The sequence below is a fragment of the Aulonocara sp. 'chitande type north' Nkhata Bay genome, linkage group LG9 (genome assembly GCF_057382095.1).
Source record: "Aulonocara sp. 'chitande type north' Nkhata Bay isolate Kocher_YH1m ecotype deep benthic linkage group LG9, A_spYH_male_GT1.1, whole genome shotgun sequence".
Taxonomy (NCBI): domain Eukaryota; kingdom Metazoa; phylum Chordata; class Actinopteri; order Cichliformes; family Cichlidae; genus Aulonocara; species Aulonocara sp. 'chitande type north' Nkhata Bay.
Genome location: NC_141352.1, coordinates 4,526,332 through 4,546,812, shown reverse-complemented (window position 1 = coordinate 4,546,812; position 20,481 = coordinate 4,526,332). Strand labels below are relative to the sequence as shown.

At 42.3% G+C, this 20,481-nt stretch overlaps 1 protein-coding gene and 1 pseudogene across 1 annotated transcript in view; one reads left to right on the top strand and one right to left on the bottom strand.

Moving 5' to 3' along the window:
* vstm2a (V-set and transmembrane domain containing 2A) overlaps positions 1–20,481 on the bottom strand; it is a 114,154-nt gene that overhangs the window by 4,762 nt on the left and 88,911 nt on the right. The window lies entirely within an intron of this gene.
* Positions 6,314–7,633, top strand: LOC147321459 (general transcription factor II-I repeat domain-containing protein 2A-like; annotated as a pseudogene).

Below are 20,481 nucleotides of genomic sequence, written 5' to 3'. Positions count from 1 at the left end.
TGCTGTAGTTTTACTTTAAGGCTCCTAATTATAATATTTGGTGCCTGACTTGGATAAGATAATGCTAAACCTTAGCTTAAGGTGAGGATTAAAGTTTTTTCAAATCTCTACAGTAAATGGTAAATGGCCTGTATTTATATAGCGCTTTTCTAGTCCCTAAGGACCCCAAAGTGCTTTACATATCCAGTCATCCACCCATTCACACACACATTCACACACTGGTGATGGCAGCTACATTGTAGCCACAGCCACCCTGGGGCGCACTGACAGAGGCGAGGCTGCCGGACACTGGCGCCACCGGGCCCTCTGACCACCACCAGTAGGCAACGGGTGAAGTGTCTTGCCCAAGGACACAACGACCGAGACTGTCCAAGCCAGGGCTCGAACCGGCAACCTTCCGATTACAAGGCGAACTCCCAACTCTTGAGCCACGATCGCCCTGTATCAACAATGCAGTAATGCAGTAATTACAGTATCAACTTGGTAACTAAGAAAAATAGTTGTAAAGTGAAGTCGTAAAATTAGTTACTGTTGCAAATCTGCACATACATGTTTAGTAAATGCGGGCTGATGTCCTGTCATTAGTATGTGCCATTAAGCTGAGGCGCACTTGGGTATATATAGTGTGTGACTATAGCTGCCGACATATAAGTCTAACACCGTTAGGTATTTGAAAAAGAAAAACAACACGATCTCTGCAGCAACAGCAGGTGCTTGTGGGTTGAAGGTGGTAAATGAAAGTGCTACTTCAAGACACTTTTTAGAAGAAAGATTCGGATTATTGCAAATACTCTCAGAAGCAATTTAACTTCTGATCTTTTTTTTCTATTTCAATGAAATCCTCGTGTTAGCTTTACTCAAGAACTATGACACTGTGTCATCCTGCTAGCTCTTTCTGTTTATTATTTTGTGCGAGTGTGTTCAAAATGAATGATATATATATACACAACTGGTTTATTTTGCTCGACATGTGGTTTCTTGTTGTTTTACACCCACATCTGTATTTCAGGTTCTGTCCAACATATGGTCTAGATAGAGTAGAGTCTAAATGTAGCCCATACAGCTCCTGCTACGTACAGTATATAGACAGTTGAGTAGGTTTTAGGAGCGATCGTGGCTCAAGAGTTGGGCGTTCGTCTTGTAATCGGAAGGTTGCCGGTTCGAGCCCCGGCTCCGACAGTCTCGGTCGTTGTGTCCTTGGGCGAGACATTTCACCCGTTGCCTACTGGTGGTGGTCAGAGGGCCCGGTGGCGCCAATGTCCGGCAGCCTCGCCTCTGTCAGTGCGCCCCAGGGCGACTGTGGCTACATGTAGCTTGCCATCACGTGTGTGTGAATGGGTGAATGGGTGGATGACTGGATATGTAAAGCGCTTTGGGGTCCTTAGGACCAAGTAAAGCGCTATACAAATACAGACCATTTACCGTTTTAAAAGCTTTTATGTTTTTATTTAGTCAAGCTAAAAAGACATTTAAAAAAAAAAATCTGCCAGAAAATTCAACATTAATGAATCAATGGTACGGAAGCAAGAAGAATGAGTTGGGGAAAGTTTGACATATCTGATCGCTTAATGTGCCTTATATTCAGGCACCTTATAATACGGTAGCTTCTATCTTCTTTTAGCATGTCCAGATGTCCAACTTTTTGTGTGATAGTAGCATCTTTCCCTTTTGGGTGCTACCGCAGGTGCCTTTGACCGTGTAAAACATTTGTCGACATTGTTGTGTTTGTTGGGGAGAAAACTTGCAGACATAAAGTACAGCACTTCAGAGTCACACTGCTAGCGATCGAAGATTTATGTAAATGTGACAAGCTGAACGCATTCTGTTCTGTACGGGAGACACAGCACGGAGGAGAGTGACTGACAATGGTCTACAGCCGATCAGGAGGCAGAACACAATGCCCTGTAAAAAAACAAACAAACAAACACAAAAAAGCAAAATTGCACAAAAAAAATTTGTGAAACAGTGAGGCCGCGAAAGGTGAACCACGTTACAGCGAGGGACCACTGTACTTGAAATATGAGATTGACAAAAATGAAGCAAAATTGTAGAGATTCAGCTTGTAATGGTTGAAGGAAAAGAAAGTGTCTGCTGCACAGGCTGAGGGTTTCAAATACTCCACACACCTAATCCCAGAAAACCTGTTTCTAAACATGTGAATTTTAGAAAGAAATTCAAACGACCAAAAATAGACTTGAAATTGTCTACAAAGAAACACAAAGTGCTGTGATTAAACCAGGAGAGGCAGACAACTACAAAGAAAGTGAAAATGACCAGAAAGAGACCAAAACCAAACACTAAAAGGCAGAAAAAAGAAAAAAAATGCAAATTAGCCCAAAAAGCGATTGGAAAGAGTCAGAAAAAAGGTGTCACTGAGTCTAAACATGACCAAAAAGAGAAGAAAGTAGACCAGAGACAGAAATGTGTTAAAAGAAATGCAAATGAAACACATAAACAGAGAGACAAAGAGAAGAGAGAGACATATAAACTGACTGCAAAGAGATGCAAACCAAGTCGTCTTATGTGCCTTTACCTATATAAACAGGGGGAATGTTAATCTATGTGTGATTGATGTTATAAATACATTCATTTAATTCTAGCACCTTTACTGAAATCCTGGAAAACTGTAAATAAAGGCTTTTGGACTGCTCTGAAAACATTTTGCATGGGCAGTTAGCATTGCCTAAGACCTGACAAGCTGCTATCACCACTGCGGGCAACTCTGACTGTTTACTGAGCATCTGACATGACTAACAACTGCAAACTAGAACACAACCTCCTCAGCCTACAGTGTGATCCGCTTGCGTCTTGGAAACATTGAGCCAGAACTGATGAGAGCAAAGTAACAAATGACAGCTGTACAATCGGCCCAGCAGATGTCTGTGGACGTAATACTAGGACACTTTTAGTGTTGAATTCTTAGATAGGGAAAGAAATACCATGAAATAAAGCAGGATTTCAGTAATATTCATTAAAAAAAATCACATTATTCAGTAAACTATATTAACATTTACTAGATTCCTGTGTCATACTGGAATCATTCTTAGAACTGGTACAGTTCTAAGAAGAAACTGTACCAGGGGAGCCCACTGTTCCTCGCAGCTCTGGATTGTCAAGGCTGCTGAGGGTTAGGGGACGTAAGGAAGGGATGGTGGTGCAGAGATGGAGGGCTTTGACCCTTTATTCCTCCCCACCACATCTCATTTGGCTCGAGGTGATCTAGAGAACAGGAGTGCCACAGAGGAGCAGCAATCACTCTAGGCCAAAACATCCTTCACACAGAGAATAATTAATCAGCTTCCAGCTAGAAGCCGCAGAAAAGCACAGATGCAGTGATACAGGACAAAAAAATCTGCATATCTACTGAACTATTTTACAATAATCTACTCTGTATATAAAAGTACGCAGCTTTAACTGTGATTTCACTGTTGCAAACTGTTAATTACCTCAGGATGGAGGATGTGCCTTTGACTTCATCTTCTATTTTTCATCATTCTTTGTCAATAAAAGTAAAACCATGAAAGATTGTTTTTCTCAGGGCTTTGAGTTGCCATGCTGCACCACTGTGTTCATCCTACATCTACTGTTTTGCCAAAGTTTTCAAACTGCTCTAGTTTTTTCTGTTCTTGACTCTGTATGATGTCACTAAGAAACCGCCATCATTACATGGACCTCTCATGGACACTCAGCTCTGACTGCGATCACAAAAGCTCCGTCTGAAAGCTGGCTTAAAGGCAAGGGAAGGTAGATTGTTTCAAATACAGGATGAGAGGCTGTGCCAAGATCCTGTGTAAGAAAGAAAATATTTTAAACTATGAATGATGCAGTAGTGATGCTCTAGTAGAATCCAATAATTAGTAAACTATTCTGAGCGTGTCATGTCTGAAAAGGGCTGCAGACAGCACCTGTGTTCTGCTGTGGAAGAAAGACATCCTCATTAAAAATCTCGCTGTAGCTCTAACACTTCCCTCTTAAGTACCACAAAACACTGACTATCTAGCACAGGCATGGGCAAACTACGGCCCGGGGGCCACATGCGGCCCGTTAAACGTTTTGATCCGGCCCGCCAAACTTGAAAAAAATTTAATAAATTAACCTTGTTAATGTTTTATTTCCCCTGCAATTCTGATGTTTCCTCACTAGATGGCGCACTCTAGATATATTGGCTTTCTTGAGGTGAAGCGCAGGCCTATTACTCCACGTTTGCACTTTACCCTGTGACCCACCGACCCTCTATGAAGATGAGCGTACCCAAGAAAAGGAAAGTGGACAGAGAATGTTGAGTGTTCAAAAAGGAGTGGACAACTAAATATTTTTTCACTGAACACCGATCATCTGCTGTTTGCCTGATATGCCAAGAAACTGTGGCGGTTTTTAAACAGTATAATATTAGCCGTCACTTTGCCACAAAGCACGCTAATTATGCTAGCAAGCTCTCAACAAAAGAACGGGAAGCTGCTGCTGAGAAGTTGGCAGCTAATTTGAAGGCTCAGCAAAGTCAAACTGCCATTCAAGAGTCAAGTACCAAGGCCAGTTTTATGCTTTCATTCAAAATAGCAAAGGCCAGCAAACCACTGTCTGAGGGCGAGTTTTTAAAAGAATGTATGGTAGAGACAGCAGATACAGTGGGGCAAAAAAGTATTTAGTCAGCCACCGATTGTGCAAGTTCCCCCACTTAAAATGATGACAGAGGTCAGTAATTTGCACCAGAGGTACACTTCAACTGTGAGAGACAGAATGTGAAAAAAAAATCCATGAATTCACATGGTAGGATTTGTAAAGAATTTATTCGTAAATCAGGGTGGAAAATAAGTATTTGGTCACCTCAAACAAGGAAAATCTCTGGCTCTCACAGACCTGTAACGTCTTCTGTAAGAAGCTTTTCTGTCCCCCACTCGTTACCTGTATGAATGGCACCTGTTTGAACTCATCATCTGTATAAAAGACACCTGTCCACAGCCTCAAACAGTCAGACTCCAAACTCCGCCATGGCCAAGACCAAAGAGCTTTCGAAGGACACCAGGAAAAGTATTGTAGACCTGCACCAGACTGGGAAGAGTGAATCTACAATAGGCAAGCAGCTTGGTGTGAAAAAATCAACTGTGGGAGCAATCATCAGAAAATGGAAGACATACAAGACCACTGATAATCTCCCTCGATCTGGGGCTCCACGCAAGATCTCATCCCGTGGGGTCAAAATGATCATGAGAACGGTGAGCAAAGATCCCAGAACCACACGGGGGGACCTGGTGAATGACCTGCAGAGAGCTGGGACCAAAGTAACAAAGGTCACCATCAGTAACACACTACAACGGCAGGGAATCAAATCCCGCAGTGCCAGACGTGTTCCGCTGCTGAAGCCAGTGCATGTCCAGGCCCGTCTGAAGTTTGCCAGAGAGCACATGGATGATACAGCAGAGGATTGGGAGAATGTCATGTGGTCAGATGAAACCAAAGTAGAACTTTTTGGTATAAACTCAACTCGTCGTGTTTGGAGGAAGAGGAATACTGAGTTGCATCCCAAGAACACCATACCTACTGTGAAGCATGGGGGTGGAAACATCATGCTATGGGGCTGTTTTTCTGCCAAGGGGACAGGACGACTGATCCGTGTTAAGGACAGAATGAATGGGGCCATGTATCGTGAGATTTTGAGCCAAAACCTCCTTCCATCAGTGAGAACTTTGAAGATGAAACGAGGCTGGGTCTTCCAACATGACAATGATCCAAAACACACCGCCCGGGCAACAAAGGAGTGGCTCCGTAAGAAGCATTTGAAAGTCCTGGAGTGGCCTAGCCAGTCTCCAGACCTCAACCCCACAGAAAATCTGTGGCGGGAGTTGAAAGTCCATGCTGCTCGGCGACAGCCCCAAAACATCACTGCTCTCGAGAAGATCTGCATGGAGGAATGGGCCAAAATACCAGCTACTGTGTGTGCAAATCTGGTAAAGACCTATAGTAATTGATTGACCTCTGTTATTGCCAACGAAGGTTATGTTACAAAGTATTGAGTTGTATTTTTGTTATTGACTAAATACTTATTTTCCACCCTAATTTACGAATAAATTCTTTACAAATCCTACCATGTGGATTCATGGATTTTTTTTTTTCACATTCTGTCTCTCACAGTTGAAGTGTACCTCTGGTGCAAATTACTGACCTCTGTCATCATTTTAGGTGGGGGAACTTGCACAATCGATGGCTGACTAAATACTTTTTTGCCCCACTGTATTTTGTGCCCGGAGACGAATGACAAATTTGAGAAAATCAGTTTATCACGGCGGACAGTGACTAGCCGTGTAGAACTAATAGATGAAGATATCACCAGCATATTAAACAAAAAGGCGAAGTCATTCACTTTTTATTCTTTAGCACTGGATGAAAGCAACGATGTCAAAGACACTGCTCAGCTCCTCATTTTTATCCGAGGAATCAACAAAACTTTTGAAATAACGGAGGAGTTTTTGACAATGGAGTCTCTGAAAGGACAAACACGGGGAGAGGACTTGTTTGAACGAGTGTCTGCTGCCATCGAAAACATGAAGCTTCCCTGGAGTAAGCTTGTTAACGTCACCACAGATGGATCTCCGAATTTAACGGGAAAAAACGTTGGCCTGCTCAGGAGAATCCAGAATAAAGTGAAAGATGAAAACCCTGACCAGGATGTCATTTTCCTCCACTGCATCCTCCACCAGGAATCTCTATGTAAATCGGTGTTACAGCTGAATCATGTTGTGAATCCTGTGGTGAAACTCGTCAACTTCAGCACCGTCAGTTCATTGCGTTCCTGGAGGAAACTGATGCGGATCACCAGGACCTGCTTTATCACTCCTGTGTTCGCTGGTTGAGTTTGGGCGAAGTGTTTCAACGAGTGTGGGAGCTCAAAGAGGAGATTGGCGTGTTTTTGGAGCGGCAGGGGAAGACTGATGAATTTCCTGAGCTGAGCAACAACAGCTGGATGTGTGACTTTGCGTTTGCTACGGACGTATTTTCACACTTGAATGAGCTCAACGTGAAACTGCAGGGGAAGGAGCTGTTTGTGCATGACATGCACACAAACGTGAAAACCTTCAAATCCAAGCTGGCTTTATTCTCTAGGCAGATTTTGAACAAGTCATTCACTCATTTTCCTACACTAGCCACGCTGAAAGAGGCCGGAGCAAAAGTAAAGAAATACAGTGAGTCACTGGATGCACTGCACGGAGAATTCTGCCGTCGGTTTTTGGATTTCGATAAAATTGACAAGTCACTCCAATTGGTGGCCTTTCCTCTGTCACAAGACCTTGAAACAGCTCCAGAGGAGCTTCAGCTCAAACTCATCGACCTTCAGTCCGACCCTGCCTTAAAAGAGAAGTTCAGCTCTCTGAAACTAAATGACTTCTATGCTTCACTCAATGATGCCGCGTTTCCAAATCTAAGGCGAAAAGCGCAGATGATGTTGGCTTTGTTCGGCTCTACCTTCGTGTGTGAACGGACATTCAGCGTCATGAACATCAACATCAACAAAGCCAGCCACAGATCCAAGTTAACAGACCTACACCTCAGATCCATCCTGAGAATCGCCACAACAAAACTAACTCCAGACTTTGATGCGCTGGCTAAAAAAGGAGACCAACAACACTGCTCCCATTAAAATGTGTGTCTCTCCGTGATACGCACGTTGTTAAAATGAACAGTGCGCGCAGATCAAATATAACGCTTCACAGACTGACTTGCTGCAATTGTTTTGTTCTTGCACTGGTCGTTGTTGACTTTTGGCACCGGGGAAACAAATTGAATAAAAGGAACAGGACAAGTACATCTGCATCTCCTACCATTTTTGAGAAAAAAAAAAAGAGAGAATCAGAAGGAGAGTGACTGTGATATCCTGAAGGATAACAGAACCTTCAGTGCTTTAAAATAAAAATGTTCATTTATTTGATTTTCAGTGTTTAAAGACTCATTTCGAAGTCAGAGATTTTATTGTAACGCTTTTCTTCATTTTCATTGGAAATTAAAGCACATGTTTTCTCCATATCCCAAGATGTGTATTTTTCCCCCAATGAGGTGATGTTTTCAAAGCATGCCCTCTATCTGATCCTGTTCCAGCCCCTTTGTCAAATGTTAGAACTCAATGTGGCCCACGAATCTAAAAGTTTGCCCACCCCTGATCTAGCAGAGTGTGTTGTCATGTTTTAGTTGCATGTATCTTTTAACTCCTAATTTCAGCAGGGCAACTAAGGGTCTGAAACAAAGTCACTTGATATCTACCCCTTTAGAACTCTTTATAATGACTGTTAACAGGAGTTTAGCTTAAGCAGAGTTCAGCTAACAGGAAGGTTTAACTGACAGGTGAGATGCAATTCTCCGTTTCACAGTGCAGTATTTATGGCTCAATGAGTGCAAAATAATAACACTTGAAGTTTGCAAAGCAAAAGTAGTTTTATAGGAGAAGTTGAGTGTTTTTCAGATGAAAATGGAGCAACAGTTGATTAAAAAACACTTGCCATCTGTCCAGAATAAAAATATTGTGCTTTGGGATTATGTTTCAATTCATAGAGTAGGGAAAATTGCACAACCTAAACTGAACAAAACTGAAAAACTCTGAGGATATCTAACATAGCTCATGTGTGCAATACAGCATTTATTTGTAACTCACAACCTGCGTTATATACACAACCTAAAGGAAAGGAAAAGTAGCAATAATAGAATTCAAAAGATTCAAATCCAAAGTAGTTGTTGGCCGAACTCCCTATTGAAGACCCAAGAAGCATTGATAAAAGACAGCCTGCTATTTTTACAACCAAATACAGCAGCAGTATAATGCAGTGAGGCAGGGCTGCTTGATTAGGTCATGATGACCTCCTTCTGGATATAACCCAACAATGATGGGTCACTGCACACCACCCTGCACAGCTGCGTAGGATCATTTCTTTAGTGTTAGTTGTGACGTCTTCCAGATGCACTTCAAAATCTGCTGAACTGACTCTGAATTATTACGCTCTAGTCCCCCCAGAATCTGGTGATCAAGCCACGTACAAAACAGCACAGAGATTGTTATTCATACATTATTGATTTGCTGTTGTGCTGCTTTCCATTGTTTCGTGTGGGATTTCCAAAGCCATTTTTCAGTTTGCTTATCTGAGAGAACACAAACAATAAGGGAAGGCACATGTACCATAGATATGATTCTATCAGGTAAAAGAAAAGATCAGCCACACTATCAGCACTGCACCATGTTCATATGAAATCTCTGAAGCAACATCTTGTAGTCATCATAGTCCTTCATAAGTTATAAAGACTGCCAGTTGTGTCCAGTAAATCGGAGGTTTGCCCAAAAGTTAATTTCATTTTTTTTCTTTTACATGGAAACCACAATACAAGAAGAAGAAAAACAAAAACCTTTTTTTTTTATCTGCTGGTCAATTTGGAGAGTCTGGCAAAAAGAAAAAACTAGCAAAATACATATTTAGGGCTTAGTTTAATTAGACAGTTCACATGTATATTTACCGATTGAGTCCATGTTCTCACTGTGTTTGTGTCCATTCTCTACCCATGCTCCAGTATATGTGCACAAAATCAAAGTAAGTGTTAAATTAAGCTTAAATTATGTTTTATTTTACTTGGAGGATGTTCATTCATTTATTTATTTATTGTAAGTAAGATTTAAATACTGTAGCAAAAGATGACGGTACTCCTAGTTGGCTGTGTCTAAAATTTAGAGCTAAATGGACTGATTCTTATATAGCGCTTTTCTACTCTCCCAGAGTACTCAAAGCGCTCTATACAACATGCCTCATTCACCCATTCACTTCTAAACACAAGTGCAAACTAATCTACATTCACCCACAGCCACACTCCGATGAACGCATCGGAGGGCAGTTTTGGGGTTAGTATCTTGCCCAAGGACACTTGACATGCAGATTGGGGAAGTCTAGGATCAAACCACCAACCTTCCGATCAGTAGCTGATCTGCTCTACCACCTGAGCCACAGCCACCACAGCCACAGCTAGTAAAAGTAAAATAGGAAACTTATAACTTATAACTTATAACACCATGAGACCGGACAGTGTGCGCACCGCGGATGACGTCAGTGCGCACACTGTGTCTGAGGAGGATGTGCGGAGGTGCTTCAGGAAGGTGAACGCACGCAAAGCTACTGGTCCGGACGGGATTCCCGGCCGTGTCCTCAAGTCATGCGCGGCTCAGCTGGCTGGAGTGTTCACACACATCTTCAACCTTTCCCTCTCTCTGTCTGTAGTCCCAGCCTGCTTCAAAATGGCCACCGTCGTCCCTGTACCCAAATCCTCCACCATCTCCTCATTGAACGACTGGCGACCTGTAGCCCTGACCCCCATCGTAAGCAAATGCTTCGAGAAGCTGGTCAGGGACTTCATCTGCTCTGCACTACCCGACTCACTGGACCCTCTACAGTTCGCATACCGCCACAACAGGTCCACTGATGATGCCATAGCCCTGACACTACACACTGCCCTGTCACACCTGGAGAAGAGAGACACGTATGTGAGGATGCTGTTTGTAGATTACAGCTCAGCATTCAATACCATCGTTCCCTCGAAGCTGGACAGGAAACTGCAGGATCTAGGACTGAGCAGCTCCCTCTGCAGCTGGATCCTTAGCTTCCTGTCTGACAGACGCCAAGTGGTCAGACTGGGCAGCATCACCTCATCCCCCATCACACTGAACACTGGTGCTCCACAGGGGTGTGTACTGAGCCCTCTCCTGTACTCACTCTACACCTACGACTGCACGGCGACTAACAACTCCAACATCATTGTGAAGTTTGCGGACGACACTACAGTGGTGGGTCTTATCACCAACGGTGATGAGACGGCTTACAGGGAGGAGGTCAGCGCCCTGACCCACTGGTGTCAAGACAACCATCTCACCCTCAACGTCGCAAAGACAAAGGAGTTGATAGTGGACTTCCGGAGGTGCAGAGAAGTACACACCCCCATCACCATCAACGGCGCTGCTGTGGAGAGAGTGAGCAGCTTCCGGTTCCTTGGCGTACACCTGGCTGAGGATCTTACGTGGTCAGTACACACAAACAAAACAGTGAAGAAGGCGCAGCAGCGCCTCTTCTTTCTCAGGAGACTGAAAAGATTCGGCATGAGCCCCCGCATCCTCAGGACCTTCTATCACTGTGCCATTGAGAGCATCCTCACTGGATGCATCACCACCTGGTATGGCAACAGCACCGCCTACAACTGCAAAGCTCTCCAGCGAGTAGTGCGGTGCTCTGAACGGATAATTGGAGGTGAGCTTCCCTCCCTCCAAGACATCTACAGGAAGCGGTGCCTGAGGAAAGCGGGGAGGATCATCAAGGACTCCAGTCACCCCAGCCATAAACTGTTCAGACTACTTCCATCAGGAAGGAGGTTCTGCAGCATCCGGTCCTGAACCAGCAGACTGAGAGACAGCTTCTTCCATCAGGCCATCAGACTGCTGAACACGTCATAGACACCTCAGCTTCACTACTGGAACTTTAACATTATGCACTCCATACTGTACAGTAACGCCACTGTTTTGCACATGTCTCACTCTGTATATTTTATTTTATATATTTTATTTATTGTTTACTCTATTTAATTTGTAAAATATGTGTACACACACACACACACACACACACACACACACACACACACACGTAGAAAAATATTTAGTATACACATCCAGAAATGCATATACTATTATATATTGTACATATATTTATTAGTTTCAGATGTAGCCATTCTTGTATTTTGCTTGTTTACATTATTGTATTTTGCACAACTCTGTTGCTTGTGAAGCTCGCACACAAGAATTTCACTCACATGTGCTGTACCAATGTACTTGCACATGTGATGTGACAATAAAAGTGATTTGATTTGATTTGATTATAAAAGGAAAACGTGGATGGCTAGACTGAAGAAATCAAGCATCAGGACAGAAAACCCTGAGCAATATGGCTTAACAGTAAAAAAAAATACACAACACAGAGATATAAATAAGTCATTTTTTTGTGACAGAATCATAAGAAATGGGTGGAATGGAAAAGTCAAAAGAAAACCTGTAATAACACCCAAGCAAATATCCATCCATCCTTTTTTCCACTTATCTAGTAAAAGTCTATTTTTGTCCCTGTTGGCAGACAGGGACAAAATTATTAGAGCTAAATGTAATCATGTCATCCTTTGAGGGTCACAAAGGTACAAATGTGGCTCGCTGTAGCTCGTTAGATAGAGCAAGTTATCTAGTAGTTGGAAGGTTGGTAGTTAAATCTCTCACTGTTCCAGTCTGCAACCAACTGAAAGTTGCTCTCTGGTGTGTTCACTGGTGTGTGGACACATCAGATATGTGAGACCACTTTTTTATAAAATAACAGTGAAATTGGATAACACCTCCCACCCACTCCATGACATGTTGGTCAGTCACAGGAGCTCGTTCAGTGAGAGACTGAGATTACCGAAAAGCACCACTGAATGACACAGGAAATCATTCCTGCCTGTGGCCATCTCCCTGTACAACGCATCCACTTAACACACTGTTTGCTGCTACAGCTACACATGTTTCTTTTCCAACTATTTATTTATAAGTGACTTATGTATGTATGTATGTATATATATATATGTATATATTGTACTATTCTTAGTTAGCGTATTGTCTGTCTTGTCTTAATGTTGGTTTAAAATGGAGCACTGTAACAAAAAATAATTTCCCCCAGGGATCAATAAAGTATTCTGATTCTGATTCTGATTCTGATTCTGAAATAGGTAAAATCTTAACTGTAATTTTAGAACATGATTCTTGTTTTCTAAATGATGATGCTGATCGGAGTTAAAAATGATGTGGGCATACCTTGCCAAGGACAATTGCTATCATATGAGGATGTCCGTCCGTTATTCACGTGTAGCATTTAGTTTCTAAACACCAAGATAGTAGCACTTTGAGCCTTTACACTGGGATCTACTAACCGAGTGACATAACGTTAGTGCATTTATCTTTACATGGGTTTTATGGTCCAAAGAAGCTATACAAATTAACGTGTCTTGTTAATGTGCTTTTGATGATTTATTTTCTCACCCTCTTGTCCTCCATTTCATAATGGCATTGTATCCCCAGATAACAGTAATATGTGTGGGAATTGTATCTAAAGTACAACAGTTATCTCCTCCCAACAGTGCCAGTCACTTTGAAAGACTGTATAAATCTGCAGTACTTGCATATGAGTCTGTCACCTTCTTGCATGCACTGGGTGCAGGATTGTTTCCATTTGTTCCATTCCTAACCCTGAAATGATGTAAGCAATCCACATAGTACGGGAAAACAACACCGTCTGCAGCAATTATTCTCATAACCTCACAGATTCCTTCAGCTTTTTTGTGAGCTGTTTTTCACTTTCAAACTAACCTTGCCAGCAAGCATACTAAAGGTAAAGTCTGTGCTCCTGTGCTATTTTTAGAAAACAACAAAGGAAGAGCATTTGCGAATTATTATTGTTGTTGTTTTGTGTTCTGCTGTGCATTTTAATTGATGAGCAGAGGGGAAAATGTAAGAAGTCTCTAATAACACAACTGAACATACACATATATAGAGAGAATACACAAAAAGAGCTTTAGCTTATTATTTCATTTCACCATCGCTGTAGCTAAAAGCACTTTCTTCCACTTCCTGTGATCGTTTGCTTGACAAGGTCACTGTGTCTTTACATGTCATTTGGAATCATCTATCTAAAGAGGGAAGCTTTGGAGAAGAAGGTTTCCAGGGGAGATTTTGAGTCGTCTGAATTCTGTACATAGTGTTTAAAGCAATACATGATGCCACTTTGAGTTTTCCCTTTTTCCATCCTCCAAAGTCGAAGTAACTGCAGAATGAATCATGTGGAAACATAATGAGTGAAAGTATCTAAGCTTGCGGAGACCTTTTTGCTGGTTTCTTGGTGCATGCTGAGATAGAATAGACCCATATTGAATACTTTTCATTTTGTCCTACTTAACCTAACACAACACTTCTCATTTTGCCAAAATGTTTTTGGCTCGGTGAAACAGTGATGTGAAATATTGATTCCAGGCCAGTGAAGCAGCCAGGTTCAGTGAGGCAGGGAGGTGATTCACCACAGCACCTCCACAGGGAGCTCAAACTGGCTTCATGCCAGTTCTATCTATTGCTGCTGATCCCTTGCTGGCTGACCGTCTCTTTGACTCGCTTGCTTATTTGTCCGTGGGCTCCAGTATATAACTTGCTTTCTGATTTGCTTGTTGACTGATAGACTCTCTAACTGACTCATAGACTGCCCAAGCCATAGTTAGATTCTTAGCTAACATGACTGTGTAAATGCCATTAAAATGCAGCTTGATTGTTCAGCTGTGATGAGTCTAAATGTGGTAACACAGTCTAAGGAATAAAGCTTCTAAATGACCATCCACAACATCTAAAACGACCACACCAGGATGACCACACACTACAAGTGTTTCTTTAACCATTTAGCCACTGAAAAGGGGAATAAACAGCTAATGAGGGCGTGGGGATATTTTATTCTGATGGGTTCTTACCCAAACATACTTGGTCTCAGCTTCTATCATCATTGTTCCTGTTATATGCCTTGTGGAAATGACTAATCCAAATCTGATGCCCATCTAAATTTGACACCTTTCACAGTATTTGTCAGTGTTAATCGGTGTCTTGTCTAGTCTCGTGTTTTTTGTATTACTTTTCCCTGGAACACTCTCTCACAGTCTGTTCTCTAAAACCTAAAAGAAGAAATATGGATTGGATCAACTGGTCCCTAAATGCAATTGACACCCCTTTCTCAACGAGAAGTTTGGGCTCGGGTGAGCCTGAGTGCTGAAGATATCTACCTATTCATTCATTCTCATTCTTTATTTATTTGTCACATGTAGTTATAGCTAGTACAACATACAGTGCTAGTTTTTCCTGGCTAAAAAATACTCCCCCCGACTGTGAGAAACATACTAGAAAAACTTTTACCTAAACTAAGGAGTAAGAATCATATATAAAAATGTAAAAGTGTATAATATCCTGTATAATATATATAAAAAAGTGTAACAGGTGTAACAGCCATGTGTTTGTGATTATAAGTATATCCATAATCGTGCAAAGTATTGCACTGTAATGATTTGAAAAACTATAAAAATATACATATTTACATAAGTACAAATGTATATAATATGATAAGATAAGATAAGATAAGGTTCAGGAAAGAAGAAAGTAAAGTGCGAATTATGTACTATGTGTGAGATTGTCCAGCATATTATCCGGTTTGCGTTTTTGGTTGAGGAGTCTCACTGTTTGTGGGTAGAAACTCCTCCTGAACCTTTCTGTTCTTGTTTTCAGGCTACAGAGGCGTTTCCCTGACCTCAGCAGCCTGAACAGTTTATGGGCGGGATGGCTGGAGTCCCTAGTGATCCTGATGGCCCGGGATCTGCACCTTTCAGCGTAGATGTCCTGCAGTGCTGGTAGAGGTGTTCACATAGTGCGTTCAGCTGTGCGCACAACCCTCTGCAGGGCTTTCTGTTGCTGTACTGTGCAGTTTCCGTACCACACCATGATGTTGTTGCACAAAATGCTCTCAATGACACCAGTGTAGAATCTCCTCTGTATATTCTTGGAGATCTTAAACCTCTTTAGACGCCTCAGGTGATAGAGGCGCTGTCTGCCTTTACTAATAAGGAATTCCGTATGTGTGCTCCAAGTGAGGTCCTCGTTGATGTGAACACCGAGGTATTTGAAGTTGGAGACTCTCTCCACGGGGGTTCCATTGATCTGAATTGGGGTGTGAGTTTTATCACCTCTCTGTCTTCTAAAGTCGATCACCATCTCCTTTGTTTTGCTGATGTTCAAGGAGAGGTGATTTGCCTCACACCACTTTGCTAGTCCATCCACCTCACTCCGGTAGGCCCTCTCGTCATTCCTGGAGATGAGTCCCACCACCACTGTGTCGTCAGCAAACTTCACAATGGAATTAGTGGGGTGTCTGGCCGTGCAGTCCGCGGTGTAAAGGGAGTAGAGAAGGGGGCTCAGTACACATCCCTGGGGAGCCCCTATGTTCAGTGAGAGTGTATGGGAGTACACATCCCCTATTCTCACTGACTGTGGCCTCGCGGTCAGGAAGCTATAAATCCACCTGCACAAAGATGTACTACATCCCAGATCTTGGAGGTTACCCGAGAGGGTGTGGGGCACTATGGTGTTGAAAGCTGAGCTGTAATCTATGAACAGCATTCTCACATAATTTCCACATCCCTCATCTAGATGGCTCAGTGTGGTATGCAGGACCTGTGCTACAGCGTCTCCGGTAGATCTATTTGTCCGATATGCAAACTGCAGTGAGTCGAAGTCAGGAGGGAGGAAGGAACTGATGAAGGGTTTCATGAGCCTCTCAAAACCCTTCATCACTACAGATGTTAGGGCTACTGGGCGATAATCATTTAGACTGGCTGGGCGAGTGTTCTTCGGGATCGGAACAATCACTGATGTTTTAAAGCAGGTGGGGACTACCTGCTGGGCCAGAGAGGCATTGAAGATGCTGGTGAAAACTGTGGTCAGCTGATCTGCACATACTCTTAGCACACGTCCCGGTATGCTATCTGGTCCCGCTGCCTTCCTGCAGTTTGTTGCCCTCAGAGCTTTCCTCACATCATGCTCAGAGAGTATCAGTGGTGCTGGTTCAGCAGCGGGAGCGAGTGCATTCGGAACCATGGTAACAGGAACCATAGTAACAGGGTTCTGGCTGATCGGAGCTGGCTTGGTCCTGACTTATTGAAGAATTAAGAAAGCAGAACCGGCTGTTCAAACCCCCACAAGGCTGCCTGCTGGGATTGGAACGATGGGAGAGGCGTGAGTTTCTCAAAATGGGCTCATTGAGTCAGCACGGATAAGATCTTGGAGAGGCTATGGCTGCTGTGAATACTCAGGATACATGGATACTGGATACATCTCGGAAGGGCTCGCTCGGAATAACATCTCTGGGCGCAAATTGGATGACATCTCGGGGAGGCACATTGCCGTGAGTTCTCAGAATCGGCTCCTTGAGCACAAGAAATGACAACATCACAGAACGCAAGTATGGCGAAGCTTGCGGCTATCCAACGGGAGATTGAGAGACCAGTGTTGGACTGTAGAACTGCTTTGAAATTCAAATGAGCTGTTCGCACTAAAGTAAAAACCACCATCACTTATGCGGAGACCCCTTTGGTGCCAGCTGCGGTCGCAAGGCTGGAGCTGAACAACAACACCCTGATAACGACTGTGTTGAGTCTGTTCTTCCTGTTCCATGCAAGGCCACCTGGGTTGGCTGGAAGACTGTTTACTTAGCCTGGCAGGGTGAAGGACACTGTCTCAGCTGAACTCTGGACACACACACACATACATATACACTGATATGCACACACTCATCCCCCCCTCCCTTTCCAAACGCCTTCGACGCTTATTCCCTTCCGATGCTGACGGTGGATCAAGGAGACCAGCGCACGCACCCCCGGATGTACTGTCTAAATCAGCTGTCTCTCACCCTTTACTCACCCCTGTTGCTTGTCATGTGTTTCTTTGGTGTATTAAGAGTTTTTTCATGTGCAGAGGTGTTTTTTTCTGTTCTCAAACTGATCTCCCTGTTGGAGCTCAGTCTGGGAGGAGTTATTTTTTTCTCCTTATCCTTCCTCATGTGGTGCATGTTCCATTGTTATACCTCTCTGACCTGTCTCCCCAATGTGATGTTTGTGTAATGTATGTATGGTCGGAGGGTAAGATGGCGCCGCCATTGCGTGCAATAGGTCGGCAGCCTTATGAAATTTCCCCTTGTGGGACTAATAAAGGTATATCAAATCAAATCAAATCAAATCAATACAAATAAATACTTACAAATCATTTTTCATTCAAAATGTGTGGAATTTGCTAACAGGCGACCGTGGCTCAGGGGGTTGGGAATCGCATCTGTAACCGGAAGGTCGCCGGTTCGATCCCAGGGCTCTCTGTCCTGGTCGTTGTGTCCCTGGGCAAGACACTTTACCCTACTTGCCTACTGGTCTTGGCCAGAGGGGCCGATGGCGCGATATGGCAGCCTCGCTTCTGTCAGTCTGCCCCAGGGCAGCTGTGGCTACAACTGTAGCTTGCCTCCATCAGTGTATGAATGTGAGAGTGAATGAATAGTGGCATTGTAAAGCGCTTTGGGTGCCTTGAAAAGCGCTATATAAATCCAATCCATTATTATTATTCCTTACGTCCAGTTTATCAAATGTTTTATTATTTCTTCTGGGCCTTGATGTAGCCTCTCAGTCAGTGGATGAAGAACCACTGTTCATCAAAAACAGTGGTTTTACAAATGTTACTTGTTTTACAAAGTAGTTTTATTTTCTAAAAGTTTGATGTTTTCTCATAACCGTAATATGGCTTTTGCTCAAATTGTGTCTTTACAATCATTCTAAACTATTTTTTGAAATCTTGTAATCTTTTAAATAAATTCAAAGAGTTGATTGGTTTATGGAGGGCTAAAAGTACAAAATTGATATGAATAAATACATCATCAAATAAGTAAAGAATTAAAGGTGTCATTAATTAAATAAAAGTGGAAATAATTTATTAAATGCATAATTAAGTAACACGTATCATTAACTCATAATTAACTTATTTAAAAAAGCATATTTATTTATATTCATGGTCCCTGTGCTTCAGTACATCATGAATAGTGATGTTGACCGACAGTCGGGTATCCCTGAATGTATTTTGAATTAAATCTCGTGCAGAAATGATGAAGCAAAGCAAGTAACATTTTGAAATCCGACTGTTTCAGTGTCACCAAACACACCTTTTTCTTTAAGGCATGAATGTAGTGGCATAATCTTCAAATATCTGGTTGTCAAGAGCCTAATGGCAAAACTACTCCAACATTTTTGGAGACGTCAGGTCCCAATAACAACCACTGGACCAGCATATCGATGTTGTTCTTGGACATCAGGAAGAATGATGTTAAGCCTACTCTAGAAATATTTAAATTATCAGTTTTCAGTTCCATTCAAATACTTTATTGTCCCACAAAGGGAAATTAGTTTAGCAGCAGGGCAACAATAAGAGTAAACAAAACTATAATAAAAAGCCACAAGACAGTTATTTGCCATTAAGGAGACGGGTTGCAGCAGGGATGAATGGACTTTTGGACTTCCTCACAGGTACTCTAAAACGACGGCCAAAGGGCAACAAGTCAAACTCACTGCGAAGTGGATGGTTAAAACAATTACTAATAACACGAGCCTTCCTCAGCACACGTTTGTTATAAATGGACCAAAGTGCCGACGCCAACGGGATTTTGCTGGCAGTTTTTACCAAAAGTCCCAACTGATTCTGGAAATCTACTAAAATTCAATTAATTAATAAATAACACAATCTATGTGGGTTTTTTCTTCTGTGAGCAGTAAGACTAATGTATACATCTATAATGTCTTTAAGAGACTTCTATTGAACAGTTGCTTAATCAGTGATATTTAAGTTAATATACTGGTGTACAGTTCTTTACCACCTTCTTCCAAATCAATACAGGTTGTATAACCTTTGATGATAATTTGACAGTAATGGGCCTTTTATAGCTGAGCATCTTGCCAGAGAATTTTAAAGGAGCGTAGACTATTAGGTGTATTATGTGCTTTTTATTATTAAAAAAAGAAAAAACTGGCAACAACACCCAGGCCTGGATCAAACTTGGTACAGTTACACTTTGGAGTTTCAAAGAAAGCACGGATACAGTTATTTATTACTAACAATTTGGTACCACAAGAAATGCCTTAAGAACGTGTAACTTCAAAGAAACAATAGAATGTAAAGGCTTTTAATTGTAAACAGAAATGAAGATGAAAATTACCGGAAAGGTGAGGCAACAATTTACCTCAAAGGAAAGAATGGCCATATTCATATTCATTCGTATTCATGATCATATTTCTCTGGATGTAACAAGCAAATGTCTGGAAGGATTCGCCACTCTGTGCCATCTGTGACCATCCTTCACCCTCTGTTAATTCTGTAGTATAGTAAAGGCGCACCAGGTACCAAATAAAACCTTGAAAACTGATCAATTTTAAACCCTGTGATGATCATTATGAAATGTGTGAATATGTTAAGTTTGAGTTACACAGACAACAACGGCATTCGTTTGTGAACTATCCTCATCCATGCAGTTTCCATATACACTGTGTGCTGTTGATGCATTTCATTTATCTGGCTGTTCCAGTTGAGAGTGACATCACTCTTGGGGTGACTACTTTGTTGCACTGCACAAAAAAAGGAAGCAACCAAACTCATGAATAGAACCCAGTCATTGTTGTAGGTGTGGCTTGTTTAACGAGTCACATTGTAACAGTAGTAATACAGAATGAAAGTTTTAGTTTGCTAATGTTGTTGGTGCACTGTTGCCATCTTGGACTGTTGTGTCACTGTGCTCCAACAGGAACAAGTGCTCCAGTTGAAAATTCTTCATTTCAACTTCAGATATAAGT